The sequence below is a fragment of the Schistocerca gregaria genome, chromosome 1 (genome assembly GCF_023897955.1).
Source record: "Schistocerca gregaria isolate iqSchGreg1 chromosome 1, iqSchGreg1.2, whole genome shotgun sequence".
In the NCBI taxonomy this organism is placed as follows: Eukaryota; Metazoa; Arthropoda; class Insecta; order Orthoptera; family Acrididae; genus Schistocerca; species Schistocerca gregaria.
The window spans coordinates 825,673,163-825,691,391 of record NC_064920.1 but is presented as its reverse complement, the minus strand read 5'-3'; the positions used below and the strand labels follow the sequence as shown (position 1 = coordinate 825,691,391).

The window sequence follows — 18,229 nt, the reverse complement described above, 5'->3', positions numbered from 1 at the left end:
AGGTAGGATTTGGCAAGCGCGAAGGGAAGCAGTAGAAACTCTCGTGGTGTGTGGGCTGGCATTATCTTGCTGAAATGTAGGTCCAGGATGGATTGTCATGAATGACAACAAAATGAGACTATCTTGAGTGATGAGTCCCGCTTCGAACTGAGCTCCGATGACGAGTGAAGACGTGTCTGGAGAGCGGTGGGATACCAGTCTGACTGTTGCTCGCCATACGACCCGACAACCAGGAGTGATGACCTGGTGTGGCAATTATTTTCGTAGTAGGACGCCTTCGACTGCCAGCCGCGGCACCATTACAGTACTGCGGTAAGTCGACCATATTCTACGCCCCGTTTTGTTGCCCTTCATAAAAAGCCATCCGGGTTCACATTTAAGACGCGAGAGTTTTTAGTGCTTGTCTTCGTTCTTGCCAAACCCTACCTTGCCCGGCAAAGTCACCAGATCTCTCCCCAGTAGAGAACGTTTGAAGATTTATGGGCAGAGCTCTCCAATCATATTGGGAATTAGACGATCTAACGGGCCAATTGGACAGAATTTGGCACGCTATCTCTCAGGAGGACATCCAATAGCTCGATCAATCAATGATAAGCCGAATAATTGCCTACGAGAGGACCAGAGGTGGACCAACGCGTTTTTGACTTTCTCCTATTCTGAAGCTCTTTCTGTTGAATTTATCATCCACTTTTCCTGAATTCTAATCTTTTTTTTTTATTTGTACATTTACATCACACCTAGCGACTCCCGTCCCAGTCGTTTAATTCCTTCGTGGTGCATACCTTGTTTTGTCTTAAGAGTGCATATTTATTAATGTCCTTTGTTATTACGTACCCACTTTTCTCTGTTCACAAAAGACAGTGAAAAGCACGGCTATGGGAATAGGACAAAAAAATTCTCTACAAAGTATGCTAGTATATCTGGGACACTTATTAGATAGCATTAACAGACAGCATGGGTTCATTTAGCGAGCACGAGTATGTTACGAAGGTGCCCATAACCTCAAAAAAAAAAAAAAAAAAAAAAAAAAAAAAAAAAAAAAAAAAAAAAAAAAGAGCGTTACAAGAGAGACGATGGAGAGGTTTTCTGCTAAAAATCTGAGAGCATACGTTCCAAAAAGTGAAACACCCATTATTTTCTCACATAGAAATCCCACAAAATGACCAAGACGATAACGCCGGAAAAATGATTCATACGATTCGCCGACTGTCGTTTATTTCAAACAGTAGTTTTGAAAACGAAAGAGGAGAAACGGATGGGGTACCAGAGATGAGGTACTTTCCGCCTTAAGCCGTAAGGTGGTTTGTGGATCGTAGCTGTAAGTGTGGTGGACATAACAGCTGCCGTGCTGGGAGATGTATGTACGAAATACGACTATTTGCCAGTACTGAACTAAAAATTCGGATAGGGGATAACTATCTGTCTCGTGGGATGGTCTGCTTAATATCTTTAAAACGAATTAGATACAAGAAGAAAGTGTATTACATAAACGAAAGCTGGTAGGCGTGTTACTATATCTGGAATATGGTGTCTGTTCAAATTGTGCGCCAGTCGCATAAGAGTGGTGCCAGTAGTACCACTATGAGGATGCAAACCAGGTTTGCTTTAAATACACGCTGTAACGGTCCTGAGCGTTGGTTACTATTCAGACTGAGTGTTGGTTGATGTTAGTCCCGGCTGGTCCCGGCGGAGGTTCGAGTCCTCCCTCGGGCATGAGCGTGTGTGTTTGTCCTTAGGATAATTTGGATTAAGTAGTGTGTAAGCTTAGGGACTGATGACCTTAGCAGTTAAGTCCCGTAAGATTTCACACACATTTGAACATTTGATGTTAGTCAGGAATGCCTTTAAGTCAACAAAGACGCCAATAGCTGTTAATACGTCACTGAGTTTGAAGAAGGTCGTGTAATAAGGCTACGAGAAACTGGAGTGGGGGGGGGGGGGGGCGCTAGCCAAAAGACTGGGCTTCGGGCGGCGACGGAGCAGTGCCGAGAGAGAAGACCATCATGTTTGACGTATGGCTATAGCCCATCGTACTGCATCTTTAGCAGCAATCTGAGCAACACTTAGCACCACAGTGACACAACTATCTGACAGCTCCGAGCCAGACGCCCTGTAGCATGCGTTCCACAGGCCGCAAATCATCCCATTTGTGACTTCACAGGTACCAATTGAGAACCCATTGAAGGGCAGGGTACATGTCTATTGTGTTTTCTGTTGAAAGCTGATTCTTTCTCGGTGTCAGTTCAAAATGGCTCAAATGGCTCTGAGCACTATGGGACTTAACTTCTGAGGTCATCAGTTCCCTACAACTTAGAACTACTTAAACCTAAATAACCTAAGGACATCACACACATCCATGCCCGAGGCAGGATTCGAACCTGCGACCGTAGCGGTCGTGCGGTTCCAGACTGTAGCGCATAGAACCGCTCGGCCACCCCGACCGGCTCGGTGTCAGTGATGGCCGTATATTGGTTAGAAGGAGTCCATTTCAGGGCCTGCAACCAACCTGTCTGCATGATAGACACACTGGACCTACAGCTGGAGTTACGGTCTGGGATGCGATTTCATACGACAGCAGGGGCACTGTTGTGGTTATTCCACGCACCCTGACTGCAAATTTATACGTCAGTCTGGTGTTTCGACCTGCTGTGCTACGATTTATGAACAGCGTTCCAAAGGGTGTTTTCCATCAGGACAACGCTCACCCACGGACTTCTCTTGTAAACCAACATAGTCTACAGAGTGTCGACATGTCGCCTTGGCCTGCTCGATCACCAAATCTCCAATCAAGCATATATGAGAAATCATGAGACGACAAGACCAGCGTCATCCACAAACGGCATTAACGGCCCTTGATTGACCGACAAGTGCAACAGGTATCTAATTCCATCCGACAAACTGTCATCCGTCATCTATGCAACACAATACATGCACGTCTGCATGTTTGCACTCAACATTCTGGCGGTTACACCAGTTATTAATGTTCTAGCAGTTCATATTTGGAATGGCGTACCTCTCACGTTCATTAACCTGTGATCTTGCAATAGTAATCACTTAACTATGTTAACTAGTCAGATGCATTTCCCAAATTTCATTACTCCACGTTATTACTTTTTGGTGTTGCGATTTTATTCCCATACGTGTATTTTACGCTCCGTATTCAATTAAGATATTTTCAAAAGTTTTTAATTATTTTTTAATGAGTCATCAGTCTGGTTTGATAGGCCCGCTACGAATTCCTCTCCTGTGCCACCCTCTTCATCACAGAGTAGCAGCTGCTACCTACGCCCTCAATTGTTGCTGGACGTATTCGAATTTCTGTCATATTCTACAGTTTTTACCTCTAGTATCATGGAAGTTATTCTCTGATGTCTTAACAGATGTTCTGCCGTCGAGTCTCTTTTCTTGTCCGTGTTTACCACAGATTCCTTTCCCCCTCATTCCTTAACTTATCGGCCCACAATTTTCAATATTCTTCTGTAGCACCACATCTCAAATGCTTCTGTTCTTTTCTTTTCCGGTTTTCTCACTGTTCATGACTCACTTCCATACAATTCTGTGCTCCAAAGGTACTTTCTCAGAAATTTCTTCCTCAAATTGAGACCTATGTTTTGTCACTAGTAGACTTCTCCTTGTCAGGAATGCCCTGTTTGCCAGTGCTAGTCTGCTTTTTGTGTCCTCCTCCTCCGTCAATCATGCCTAATTATCAGAATTCCTTAACTTCACATCTGCTTCGTGATCACCAATTTTTATGTTAAGTTTTTCGCTGTCCTCGTTTCTGCTACTTTTCATTACTTCCGTTTTTCTTCGATTTAGACTCTATCCATATTTTGTACTTATTAGACTGGTTATTCCATTCAGCAGATCATGCAATTCTGTCTCTTTCACTCAGGATACGAATACCATCAGCTAATCTTATAACTGATATCCTTTTACCTAGAATTTTAATTCCACTCTTGAACCTTTCTTTTATTTCCGTCATTGCATCTTCAATGTATATATTTAACAATAGGGGCGAAAGGCTACATCCCTGCCTTACACCCTTTTTAATCTGTGCACTTCGCTCTTGGTCTTCCACTCTTATTGTTCCCTCCTGGCTCTTGTATACATTATTTATACTCGTCTTTCCCCATAGCGTATCCCTATTTTCCCAAGAATTTCGAACATCTTGCATCATTTTACATTGTCGAACGCTTTTTCCGGGCCGACGAATCCTATGAACGTGTCTTTATTTTTCTTTACTCTTGCTTCCATTATCATCCACAAAGTCAGATCTCCGTCTCTGGTGTCTTTCCCTTTCCTAAAGCCAAACTGATCCTTAATTTTCTTTTCCATTCTTCTGTACATCATTCTTGTCAGCAACTTGGATGCATGAGCCGTTAAGCTGATTCTGCAATGAAGTTCGGAATTGTGTGGATGATATTTTTTCCGAAAGTCAGATGGTATATCACCAGACTCATACATTGTACACACCAACATGAAGAGTCGTTTTGTTGCCACTCTCTCCAATGCTTTTAGAAATTCTGATGGATTGTTCTTCAGCCCTTTTGCGTTATTCTATCTTAAGTCTTCCAAATCTCTTTTAAATTCTGATTCTAATACTGGATCCCCTATCTTTTCTATACCGACTCTTGTTTTTTTTTCTCTATCACGTCATCAGATAAGTCTTCCCCCCTCATCGAGGCCTTCAATGTACTCTTTCCGCCTACTCGATCTCATCCCTGCATTTAACAGCGGTCTTAAAGTTACCGTCCTTGCTTTTCATTTCGTCAAAAGTTGTTTTGACTTTTCTATATGCCGAGTCAGTCCTTTCCACAATATTTCTTTTTGATTTCATCACCTTTTTCATACACCCATTTCGTCCTACCTTTCCTGCACTTCCTATTTAGTTCATTCCTCAGCGACTTGTATTTCTCTATTCCTGAATTTCCCTGAACATTTTTTTATTTCCTTCTTTCATCGATCAGTTGAAGTATTCCTTCCATGGCTTGTTCTCAGTTGCCTTCTTTGCACGTATGTTTTTCTTTCCAGCTTCTGTGATTTCCCTTTTTAGAGATGTCCATTCTTCTTCAACTGCCTACCTACTGAGCTATTTCTTATTGCAGTATCTATAGCTTTAGGTAACTTCAATCATATTTCTTCATTCATTTGTACTTCAGTATTTCATTTCTTGATTCTTCCTGAGTAACCTCTTAAACTTCAGCCCACTCTTCATCACTACTGAATAGTGACCGGAATCTATACCTGCTCCTGGGTACACCTTAGAATCCAGTATCTGATTTCAGAATCTCTGTCTGACCATGATGTAATCTAAGGAAATCTTCTCGTATCTGCTGGCATTTTCCAAGTATACCTCCTCCTCTTGTGAGTTTTGAACAGAGTATTCGCTATTACTAGCTGAAATTTATTGCGGAACTCAATTAGCCTTTCTCCTCTTTCATTCCTTGTACCAAGCCCAGATTCTCCTGTAATCCTTTCTTCTGCTCGTTCCCTTACAACCAGATTCCGATCTCCCGTGAGTATTAGATTTTCATCTCCCTTTACGTGCTGAATTACCCCATCAATATCGTAATATACTTTTTCTATCTCCTCATCTTCGGCTTGCGTCGTCAGCGTGTATACCTGACTATCGTTATCGGTGTTGCTTTGCCGTCGATTCTGATGAGAACAATCCTATCTCTGTTCACAGTAACTCACTCTCTGCCCTATCTTCCTATTTATAACGAACCCTGCTCCCATTATACAATTTTCTGCTGCTGTTGACATTACCTTATACTCATTTTACCAGAAATCCTTGTGTTCTTTCCATTTCACTTCACTGACCCCGACTGTATCTAGATTGAACCTTAGTATTTCCCTTTTCAGATTTTCTAGCTTCCCTATAATGTTTAAGCTTCTGATATTCCAGTCCCCTACTCGAACAACATTATCCTTTCGTTGGTTATACAATCTTTTCCTCATGGTCACCTTCCCCTCGGCAGTCCCCTCCCGGATATTCGAATGGGGGCTGCTCCGGAATCTTTTGCCAACAGAATCATCATCAAGACACTTTTTCATATGTCCTGTGGATACACATTATGTGTGTTTAATGCAGTGGTTTTCATTGCCTTCTACAACTTAATGCCGTTGATCATTGCTAATTCTTCTGCTTTTAGGAGGAGTTTACCACCCCAAGGGTGGGGGTAGTGTCCTAAACCTCTGTTCGCTCCTCCGCCATCTTTGGCAAGGCCGTTGGCCAAATGAGAGTGACTTCTTATGCCAGACGTCTTGGGCCGCCTTTGTTGATGAGTTTTATTCAAAATATAAGCCGTGGCGGGATTCGAACCCAGGACCGAGGACTTTTTGCTACCCCCTCTTTTTTTTTGTTCGTTGCATTTGTTCGGGGGGGGGGGGGGGCACGTCCCATGATACCTATGCAAGTTCATCTTTGATCCTTTCAGTCAGTTTTTTTTATTACAAAGGGCAGCTAACTCGCTGACCGAACACGCTATCCTGCGACCCCTTAGAGCACGGGTTAAAAGTAACGTGGTAATGGAAAGACTGTTTCAAGTTAACTTCGATTATGTTTTATAACAAGTGGGAGAAAGACAGCTTCGTGTTGCCTCGGCGTGCATAGCAATGGAACGACTGTCATGCGCTTTATTTCCGTTTCTGGACTTGCATCCTTTCGACTGTTTTGTAGCATGGTTCTGGAAGCCACATTGTTATTGCAGCCTGACGGAGAGCAAAGCAGTACAGAGAATGGCAGGAGTATCGCGAGTGGCTGAGCTCACGAGGTGCCTTCGGCTCGGAGGCAGAGCTGACGATGAACTCAATAACGCGATGAGGCCCCAGCAGCTACAGCTGGAGACTGAGAATAGCCGGTGCAGAAATAATGAAGCAACACTTGAGAAACCGGACACAGCTTGAAAACGCTACTGCGGAGCGGACTGCAGCCGAATGCGTTCCCACCTCGGATGTAAGCTGGGCCAGCAGCCTCCGGCAACACGAGCAACAGCTGCAGCAACAGAAAGCTAGGCGGGCCAGGATCGTGTGAACGAGGTGGTGGCCAGAATACACGAACAGGTGGAGAGCGGGATCGGTAGGAAACTCGTAATAAAATTAGAAATAGAACATGAGAATGAGCAGAAGCAGCACAAGCACAAACTGAAGTACTCTATGCAGTCAGGATAACTGCAGCAGATGCCAAAGGACCTGGCCAGCAACAGAAGCAAGACGAGGATCGCCAGCAACAGAAGCAAGACGAGGATCGACAATTGGAGGACGTACTGGATCCTCAACTGGGTAGTGTTAGAGATACAACTGGAGAGAGTGGTAGAGCAGCAGATGGACAAAGACGTGGAGCAGCAGCCAGACAGCAACCAGCTTCCGACGAAGACACGGTGCACATCACAGCCTTCTGCCTCTCGGGCAGCTTCCGTGTCTCTGGTCCGCTGTTAGAGATTCGCAGCTGCTGCATCTGAACCCACCCCCATTCTCACAAAGTGTTTCAACAATGTGTGTGTGTGTGTGTGTGTTTGTGTTTGTGTTGTTATCGAGCTTTCAATAAAATTTGCTGGAGCACTCCTCCTTCCATAGGAGTATGGGATGTCTGAGCGCAAAGCCACAGATCTAGCGATATACCGTTCTTATCTGATTACTTGTGTAGTAAGAAATATCTTGAAACTTCCTGGCAGATTAAAACTGTGTGTCCGACCGAGACTCGAACTCGGGACCTTTGCCTTTCGCGGGCAAGTGCTCTACCAACTGAGCTACCGAAGCACGACTCACGCCCGGTACTCACAGCTTTACTTCTGCCAGTATCTCGTCTCGTCTCTTCCTTTGGACAGAAAATGGCTGCAGTACGTTTCCAATATCAGTAGTTAGCGACGTCAGCATGCTAAACATACACTCTTACAATAGACAGAGTGTATCTCATTACTTGTGTGACAAGTAATACCTAGATTTTGAAATAAAATGGCTGCAACATTCCTCCTGTGTCAGAAGTATGAGACACCTGCGCGTTAAATCTACACTGCACGGTGGTCTTACGATACACATTGTTTATCTTGTTAGTTGAATAACAAGTGATACCTTGACCTGAACAGAACATGGCTGCAGCACTTCTCCTGTACCGGGAGTATGAGATGTCTGCGTGCTATGTGTAATGTATGGTGATCTTAAGACATGTAGAGTCTCTGTCGTTACTTGCCTGAGGGTAAAATCTACATTTGGATAGAAAATAGCTGCAATTTTCCTTTTTCAGGAGCCTGAGAATGACTGCAACAAAATCTACTGTGCATGGTACGATTGCAATATACAGTGCTTATCGCATTACTTTTGTGGCAAGTAATAACTTGTTTTTGATAGATTATAGCTGCAGTACTCCTCCCATAGTCCGCAGCTCGTGGTCTAGAGGTAACGTTCTCGCTTCCCGAGCGCGGGGTCCCGGGTTCGATTCCCGGCGGAGTCAGGGATTCTCACCTGCCTCGAGATGACTGGGTGTTGTGTCATCCTCATCATTATCAATCATCCCCATTACGGTCGGAGGAAGGCAATGGCAAACCACCTCCGCTAGGACCTTGCCTAGTACGGCGCTGCGGATGTCCCGCATCGTCCCTTACGCTCTGCCAAGGAGTATGGGACATCATCATCATCATAATCACTCCTCCCGTATCAAGGTTATGTATATCACTGCTCGCAAACTGTACTCTGCATTATACCGAATGTGCTTTTTTCATTTCTTGTGTAACAATTAATATCGTTATTTGGACACTGTTTCAGGAACCTGGGACTGTCTGCTGGCTTACTCTACAGTGCACTGCTTATTTAATCTTGATTCGGGGATAATGTTTCTGCAGTTCTCCTCCTGTGGCTGGATCCCAAGGATGGGTGCAGCGAAAAATGTAGTGCATGATACACTTACAGTATACAGTGCGTATCTCATTAGGTCTGTAAAAAAAAGTAACTTGCTTTGGATAAATTATACGGGGCACCGCAGTTAAAAGTAGCCCGCTACACCTTTGAATGCGAATGCAATATTTCGACTTCTGAAACAGACTAAACAGTACAACAATGGACAGTTTTATGCAATAATCGTTCTTCTGTCAGCACTGCAGTTTATTTCGTCAGCGAAGTTAGACGTTTCTCTTTGCCGTCTGCAAAATGACTTTCTCTATAGAAGAAAGATCTAAAATTGTGGAAGCATGTATGGAAACAGGAAATTCGCAAAATTTTCGGGATCAAGTATCCGGATAAGGACTCCAGCAAAGAGAGCAATACAGAGTACGTGTAAAAACCTAGGATCTGTGCAGAATGTAAAACGCCAAAGAATGCCTTCAGCTCGCCCACCAGAAGTTATTGCAGACGTGTTATGAGCCGAAAGAAGTCTGTATGTAAAATGGTCAAACAAGCCTATGCAAGTAGGGGCATTTGCCAGCGGATATTTAAAAGTCTAATTTAAAGCCACATCGTGTGACGGCTGTGTAGCAATTACGGGAGGATGAGAGTCAGAAACGCGTAGATTACTGGACGTCACTTTTGAATAACTTCAACGATGTTTGTTAGACCCTTTCTATTACATCATGAGTGATGAAGCATGGTTTCATCTTTGCGTTCATGTGAATTCAGTGAACATGGGGCGCTGGTCAACGCAGAGCCCTAACTGTGTGTGTCAGCAACCACTCCATGATGAAAAAATTGGCGCTTGGTGCGGTGTAACGCGCATCATTAAACCGATATTTTTGGACACTACCCTTAACATGGCTGCATATATGGAAGTTTTTGATACATTTTGTGCTCCAGTCACTGAATATGAAATACAATACTGCTTCTTCCAGCGGGATGAGGCAACATGCCACACATCTGAGGTATCCCTGGAACGTGTCCATGACGTATTCACTGAGGAACGAACTGTCAGCGAACATTTGTGGACACCACATTCGCCGGGTACAACAACAAGTTATTTTTGAAGAGCAAGGTCTATGAAACAAATCCGCACGCAATACAGGAACTGAAAAACATCAACCGTGAAGTTTCCGTCATTGAATTTTACGCCAGGTGTATATGCTTAGACGTGCACAGCTGTGTATTAATTTTGCTGGGGGTCGCTTTCAACATCTTTTATAAATGTATTTTTCACTGTATTTGTAATTGTAAATAAATGGTTAGTCCATATCAGCTCTTCGTTTCCGTAATTTCACTGCATTTCCTTTATACTTAACACGGGCTACTTCAATGACCCTGTAGCTACAGTGCTCCTGTATCAGGGTTATGAATGCTATTGGTTGCAAAATGTAAATGCATTATAGTGATTGTGTAAGAGGAAATTTCAGCATTTGGGATCAAGAGGATTCCACTCGTTTCCTTTGACCTATGACGTCCTGTCTGAGGTCACTAGTTTTCATTGCGTAGGAAGCAAGCAGCATGGTAAGCGGCCTGTTGTCAAATGTTAACTGTGGTTGTCTTAGTAAGTAGGGTAATCTATGATGTTTGTAAACTCTGCTGTTTATTCCAAACTTGCCGTGATGTGCGAGGGTGTGCTTAGCGTGAAACCTTGCACAGCTTAAATTGTTGATAGAGGAACTATTCACGATTATATATTATTTTTTCCTTACAAGTATTTGGCTGTTTCTGTCTGTCTATGGTACGATTTCCGAGGGTAGAGTCAGACATGCATCTAGATGCCTAGCTCAAATGGTTGTGAGTGAAATGAGTAGTAATGTTGCTTATAACTGTTTTTTTAATTATTTGGCTTTTTTCGATGTGACGTCGTGAGGGTGCTGCACACTTGAAATGGATTGTTCTTATAGGGACTGTGTTTACCGGGGTCTAACTCTTGTGATGGATGTTTATTTTATAATGTGGTTTGTAGCAAAGATTCAGTCGAATGGGATGGACTCTGTGGTATCTATTGGTTGTTTGTTTTCGGTTTATGACCGGTTACTTTTCGTTTGTATATTCTTTCTATTTCTTCTGGAGGAACTGCTGTGTTATTTTTCGATTAAATTATTACTTTGCGACTGTGTGCCTGGTCTCCCTTCCTTAGTTTCAGCTATAAAGGTCAAGCGAAATACTCGATTTCAACTGTGTGCTTTTTGCATTTTTTGTTCGGTTTGTTCTTGAGCAATCAGTGTGTTACTTTTCAATTTGTGGTTGTATTGTGGGCGTGTTCCGGTATTCCTGTCTTCGTTTGAGCTATATAGGTCAAGCGAAATATTCGATTCCAGTTATGTGATTTTTTTTTAAATTTTTTGAATCCAAGTTTGTATTTTTTGTATATCTTCGTTCAGCTTTTTCTAGAGGAATTCGTGTGCGTCATTTTTCAGTTTTTTGCTTGCTTTGGAATGAACTTAGCTTTATTATCTTTTTTTTTAGTTTGACACCACCCAAACCCCTCTAATTTCCGCAGATGTCCCATTAATTTTATTACATTAGCTGAGTGAAATATTTGAAGGATGTGTTCGGTCTGTTGTCATCTGCAGTTGTCTTAGTAACTCGTGTAAACTATGGTCTTTGTTCGAAATATGACATCACGTGTCAAAGCAGACTGATGTAGTCTGACCTTGTCTATTCCGCTAATTTGGACAGAATGTTGATGCAGTACTACTTTCGTTTCAGGAACCTGAGGCTGTCTGCTAGCGTAATCTACATTACACTAACCGTGCTTATTTTAATTTGGAAAGAAAATGTCTGTAGATCTCATCCTACGCCAGAAGCCCGAGAACGTGTGTAGCAAAATCTACAGCGGATAGCACGCTTACAGTATACAGGGCTTATCTCATTACTTCTGCAACAAGTAATAACTTGCCGTTAGATGGATCATAGCTGCAGTACTTCTGCTGTATCAGGGTTATGAATATCATTGCTTGCAAAGTTCACAGCGTGTTATTGAGCTTTCCTCATTTTTTGTGTAAAACTTATTGCCTTTATTTGGACACGTTGCTGATACCAAAGTACTCCTGTTTCAGGGACCTGAGGGTTGAATGTTAGCATAATATACGGTTTATTACACTGATTGCGCTTCTTTCATCTTGATTTTGAAAGGATTTTTCCGCAATATTCCTCCTGGATCAGGATCCCAAGGATGGGTGCAGCGAAAAATGCGGTGCATGGTACCGCTACAAGTAATAACGTGCTTTGGACGCAATATAGCGGCACTACTCCTTCTGTTTCAGGTATCTGCACGCAAAAACTGCAGAGCATTGTACTGTTACAGCGTACAAGGTTATTGTAAATGATTCATTGGTGCTGAAAGCATTGTTTATTGACAAGTGTACGCCATACAAAAGTGAAGAGATAGATACACCACCAAGTTTAAAAGATCCTGCCTTGTGGCTCGTGTGCTCGGTAGAGGCAGGCCTGTGACGGCAGATCGAGGGGAAGAGGTTGTGTGTGTTAGAAAATACGAAGAGTTCGTCAGTTACGAGCGTTCATCACGCATTCGCACACACATACGGAAAAGCTGCACCTGGTCACTAGAGCATTTTGCGTTGGTTTCGCCAGTTCTGTGGTACTGGTTGTCTATTGTCTGTGCGACGGGAAAAGTGAGGCGAAATCGTGGAGCACTTGCGTCAGAACCTTGTGTGCAACCCACAAGAATTGACTGTTCGTTCAAGGCGTAATCTGCGGATTCCATAGACAACAGTATGGAATGTTTTGCAGAGATGTTTGAAAAAAAAAAAAAAAAAAAAGACTTAACATCTGAGGTCATCAGTCCCCTGGACTTAGAATTACGTAAGTCTGATTAACCTAAGGACATCACACACATCCATGCCCTAGGCAGGATTCGAACCTGCGACCGTAGCAGCAGCGCGGTTCCGGACTGAAGCGCTTAGAACTTCTCGGCCACAGCGGCCGGCAGATGTTTGCATTTCAAACCCTACAGTTTACAACTGTTACAAAATCTGGCTCCACATTATTATGTCAGCCGATTGGAGTTTTGTATCCAAATGCTGCAAGCTAAAGAAAATGAAGATGGATTCGCGGGAATATCGATATTCAGCGACGAGGTGAGAATTCCATATGTTGGAAAAGAAGAATTGTCACAGTGTGAGAGTGTGTGGTACTGAAATACCGCACGTCCATGTGGAATTGGAATGGGATTCGCTAAAAGTGAATGTCGTCTGTGCCATATTCAAGACAAAGGTGTATGGCCTCTTTTCCTTCGTCGAGCAGACGGTGGCATGTTCTGTGTACCTGGATATGTTGCAGCTGTGGTTGTTGCCACAACTGACTACTGACTCCTCGGCTTTCATCTTTCAACAGGACATGGCTCCACCTTGCTAGAGAACAATTGTCCACACCTTTCTCAAGAGAGATAGAGCCTGCTGGTCTGGGTGATGTTCCTCTGTTACCATGGCCATCTCGCCAGGTCTCATGCTATGTTATTTGTTCATGTGGTCTTATATTAAGGACACAGTTTATGTGTCTCCAACACCAATAATGCTGCAAGCATGTGGGAATGCATCACTGTCGTTATGAGAGAAATTGAAGGAAAAATGCTAGTGAACAAATGGATGAAACTAGATTACCATTTGGATGTGCGGTGGGTGACCAAGGGCTCACACAATGAACATCTGTAGAACGCGCCAGAAACTTGTTGAGTGTATCTATCTCTTCGTGTATTGTTCGTCTTTGTATGTCATAAATAAACCGTGGTCTGAAACCCGATGAACCATTTAGGCCAATTCTGTACCGTGTGTATCTCTGTATTTCTACAACAAAGTAATGTATTACACCTCTTTTTCCTGAGGATGTCTGTGGGTTAATCAGCTCTGTATTTTTCAAGTAAGAACAGTGTATATATCATTACTCGTGAGACAGAAGCTATGTTGCTTTTCGCAAATAACAATAATAATGAATGGAGTTCTCTACTAGTTGCATGAATCTGAGTAAGTCTGGAAGCCAAATCTACTTTGTAGTGTTGGCTGAGAATATACGGTGTTTATGTCTGTATCTGCAGAACTGGTCTAATTGTAATTTGGTAATCTGGTACATTTCTCTTCGATGAGATGGTATGTCTCAGAAACCTTACTGGCAGTTAGTGACATTCTCGAGAAGTGAAATCACAGTTCTAGTCCAGTCGCAGTTGCGATCGGCATGTCGTCTACATATGCCATGGCCGTGTCTAACAGTTCCAGACCAAGGACGGTGTCCAGAGCCGTTATGAAGACCCCGGAGCTCACATTCAGCCCCCAGGCCAATATTTTAAATAAAGGCAGTATACTTGCGTGAGTCCTCCGTTGAGCTCACAAGCCAATAGCAGTACATGAGATCTATTTTAGACAGATTTTGCTCTCCACATAATATTTGAATTTGCTCCTATAAAATGTCAGGTCTGGACATGATTGGAACTACAATTTTATTGATGGATCCAACACTAACTGCACACCTCTCCAAGTTTCTGTTTGGCTAATAATGGACTACTGTAAGGTGACAAGGAAGTCTCTATGATATTCCATAGCAATATCTTCGCGTTTTACGGCCTCTCTTCTAGTCCATGGGATGGAATACGACGTATGACTATGTTTTATGTGGAACCACCTTCCTATTATACTGATATCCTTTAATTCTACATCTACATCTCCAATTTACTGGAGAAAACGTTACCATAAAACAACAATTTTTCTAGCTCAAGTGTGTGTTCCTCTGACAAACATTCTGATTGTTAAACATTCTTGTATATATGGACAGGATCATAGCTCACTGAAACCTGGTACTCAAGGGAAGGCAGGATTCGGTTACGATTGTGGACAGGGCCGTAATCAGCTACTATTGGTTGCCTTTTACAGTTACACACAATTTACTTTAAACCAGTAATTCCAGACTCGACAACAAATAAAAATACCACACGTTATTACATCTACATCTACATGACTACTCTGCAATTCACATTTAAGTGCTTGGCAGAGGGTTCATCGAACCACAATCATACTATCTCTCTACTATTCCACTCCCGAACAGCGAGCGGGAAAAACGAACACCTAAACCTTTCTGTTCGAGCTCTGATTTCTCTTATTTTATTTTGATGATCATTCCTACCTATGCAGGTTGGGCTCAACAAAATAATTTCGCATTCGGAAGAGAAAGTTGGTGACTGAAATTTCGTAAAAAGGTCTCGCCGCGACGAAAACCGTCTATGCTGTAATGACTTCCATCCCAACTCGTGTATCATATCTGCCACACTCTCTCCCCTATAACGCGATAATACAAAACGAGCTGCCCTTTTTTGCACCCTTTCTATGTCCTCCGTCAATCCCACCTGGTAAGGATCCCACACCGCGCAGCAATATTCTAACAGAGGACGAACGAGTGTAGTGTAAGCTGTCTCTTTAGTGGACTTGTTGCATCTTCTAAGTGTCCTGAAAATGAAACGCAATCTTTGGCTCGCCTTCCCGACAATATTATCTATGTGGTCCTTCCAACTGAAGTTGTTCGTAATTTTAACACCCTGGTACTTAGTTGAATTGACAGCCTTGAGAATTGTACTATTTATCGAGTAATCGAATTCCAACGGATTTCTTTTGGAACTCATGTGGACCATCTCACACTTTTCGTTATTTAGCGTCAACTGCCACCTGACACACCATACAGCAATCTTTTCTAAATCGCTTTGCAACTGATACTGGTCTTCGGATGAGCTTACTAGACGGTAAATTACAGCATCATCTGCGAACAGTCTAAGAGAACTGCTCAGATTGTCACCCAGGTCATTTATATAGATCAGGAATAGTAGAGGTCCCAGGACGCTTCCCTGGGGAACACCTGATATCACTTCAGTTTTACTCGATGATTTGCCGTCTATTACTACGAACTGCGACCTTCCTGACAGGAAATCACGAATCCAGTCGCACAACTGAGACGATACCCCATAGCTCCGCAGCTTGATTAGAAGTCGCTTGTGAGGAACGGTGTCAAAAGCTTTCCGGAAATCTAGAAATACGGAATCAACTTGAGATCCCCTGTCGATAGCGGCCATTACTTCGTGCGAATAAAGAGCTAGCTGCGTTGCACAAGAGCGATGTTTTCTGAAGCCATGCTGATTACGTGTCAATAGATCGTTCCCTTCGAGGTGATTCATAATGTTTGAATACAGTATATGCTCCAAAACTCTACTGCAAACCGACGTCAATGATATAGGTCTGTAGTTAAATGGATTACTCCTACTACCCTTCTTGAACACTGGTGCGACCTGCGCAATTTTCCAATCTGTAGGTACAGATCTATCGGTGAGCGAGCGGTTGTATATGAGTGCTAAGTAGGGAGCTATAGCATCAGCGTAATCTGAAATGAACCTAATCGTTATACAATCTGGACCTGAAGACTTGCCCGTATCAAGCGATTTGAGTTGCTTCGCAACCCCTAAGGTATCTACTTCTAAGAAACTCATGCTAGCAGATGTTCGTGTTTCAAATTCTGGAATATTCCATTCGTCTTCCCTGGTGACGGAATTTCGGAAAACTGCGTTCAATAACTCCGCTTTAGCGGCACAGTCGTCGAAAACAGTACCATCGGCACTGCGCAGCGAAGGTATTGACTGCGTCTTGCCGCTTGTGTACTTTACATACGACCAGAATTTCTTCGGATTTTCTACCAAATTTCGAGACAATGTTTCGTTGTGGAACCTATTAAAGGCATCTCGCATCGAAGTCCGTGTCAAATTTCGCGCGTCTGTAAATTTTAGCCCATCTTCGGGATTTCGCGTTCTTCTGAACTTCGCATACTTTTTCCGTTGCCTCTGAAACAGCGTTCGGACCTTTTTTTGTGTACCACGGGGGGTCCGTTCCATCTCTTACCAATTTCTGAGGTATGAACCTCTCAAATGCTGTTGCTACTATATCTTTGAATTTGAGCCACATCTCGTCTACATTTGCATAGTCAGTTCGGAAGGAATGGAAATTGTCTTTTAGGAAGGCTTCTAGTGACAATTTATCCGCTTTTTTTAAATAAAATTATTTTGCGTTTGTTTCTGATGGATTTGGAAGATACTGTATTGAACCTAGCTACAACGACCTTGTGATCACTAATCCCTGTATCAGTCATGATGCTCTCTATCAGCTCTGGATTGTTTGTGGCTAAGAGGTCAAGTGTGTTTTCGCAACCATTTAATGAAGGAATCAAATGGCTCTGAGCACTATGGGACTCAACTGCTGTGGTCATTAGTCCCCTAGAACTTAGAACTACTTAAACCTAACTAACCTAAGGACATCAGACACATCCATGCCCGAGGCAGGATTCGAACCTGCGACCGTAGCAGTCGCACGGTTCCGGACTGCGCGCCTAGAACCGCGAGACCACCGCGGCCGGCGAAGGAATAAACAACTGTGTAAATAATAGTGTTTTCAATAAGTTACAATTTAGCAAATCACCATTAAATAGAGATACAGCAGATAATGTTTTAAAAGCAAGCCACTGTGATCTGGGCAAAAGGCCTTACACACCAGGAATTAAGAATTGTTTAAAACTCGGTGCAACTTACAAATTACAGGTATTTAAATATTAAAGGCAAGTCGCCACAAACACAGCAGGAGACATCAGACGACATCAGGCGCCAGGAATGGCAGTAAATGTTTTAAAGGCTTACTGCGTAAATACAAATAACAAATTAGAATTTTTAGGCAAGAGACCACAATCACGGCTGAAGGCCTTACACGCCAGGAACGGCAATAATATATAACATTTAGAAACTGCTGTAAAATAGCAAATACAATAGCAAAGGTTAATTAAAGGTTAATTAAAAAATCAAGCAACTGATCACCAAACGGGTGAAATAAGATGATGGTAAATCTTGTAACACAACCCTTAACATCCACTGAACACTAAATTGCTAAATTTATTCCAGAAGGCGACCAGAACTGTTAACTAGACCTATATAATCTCTAATGTAGGCATTACAAGGTATTGTAATAAATAATACAATAAGAAAATAGAAGGAACAGTACATAAGTTCCTTAAAGGCAAATTGTTCCCTTGGAAGGCGTGGGCTGAAGGAGCGTCACACTGAACTACTGGCCATCAGACCACCTTTTAAACACACATGTCTTACAAGAACCAAGGGGTCACGGACGGTGCTCCAGGAATCGACCTCTGAGCAGGACCAGCAACAAACACTTCGCGAGCGATGAGATAGGCAGCCAAGAGATGCATTCATTTCATAAGATGGTAGCTCAGACTAGTGGTAGTCTAACTAATGACTAATGATAATCTTGCTGAAGCGACCTGACGTCCGATAAACCAAAAGCAACGATGA

At 42.8% G+C, this 18,229-nt stretch overlaps 1 non-coding gene across 1 annotated transcript; it reads right to left on the bottom strand.

Annotated features, from left to right (window-relative positions):
• Positions 1-7,686: 7,686 nt before the first annotated feature.
• Positions 7,687-7,761, bottom strand: Trnas-cga (transfer RNA serine (anticodon CGA)). The gene has a single exon. It is a non-coding gene; the product is annotated as a tRNA-Ser (tRNA).
• Positions 7,762-18,229: the final 10,468 nt, after the last annotated feature.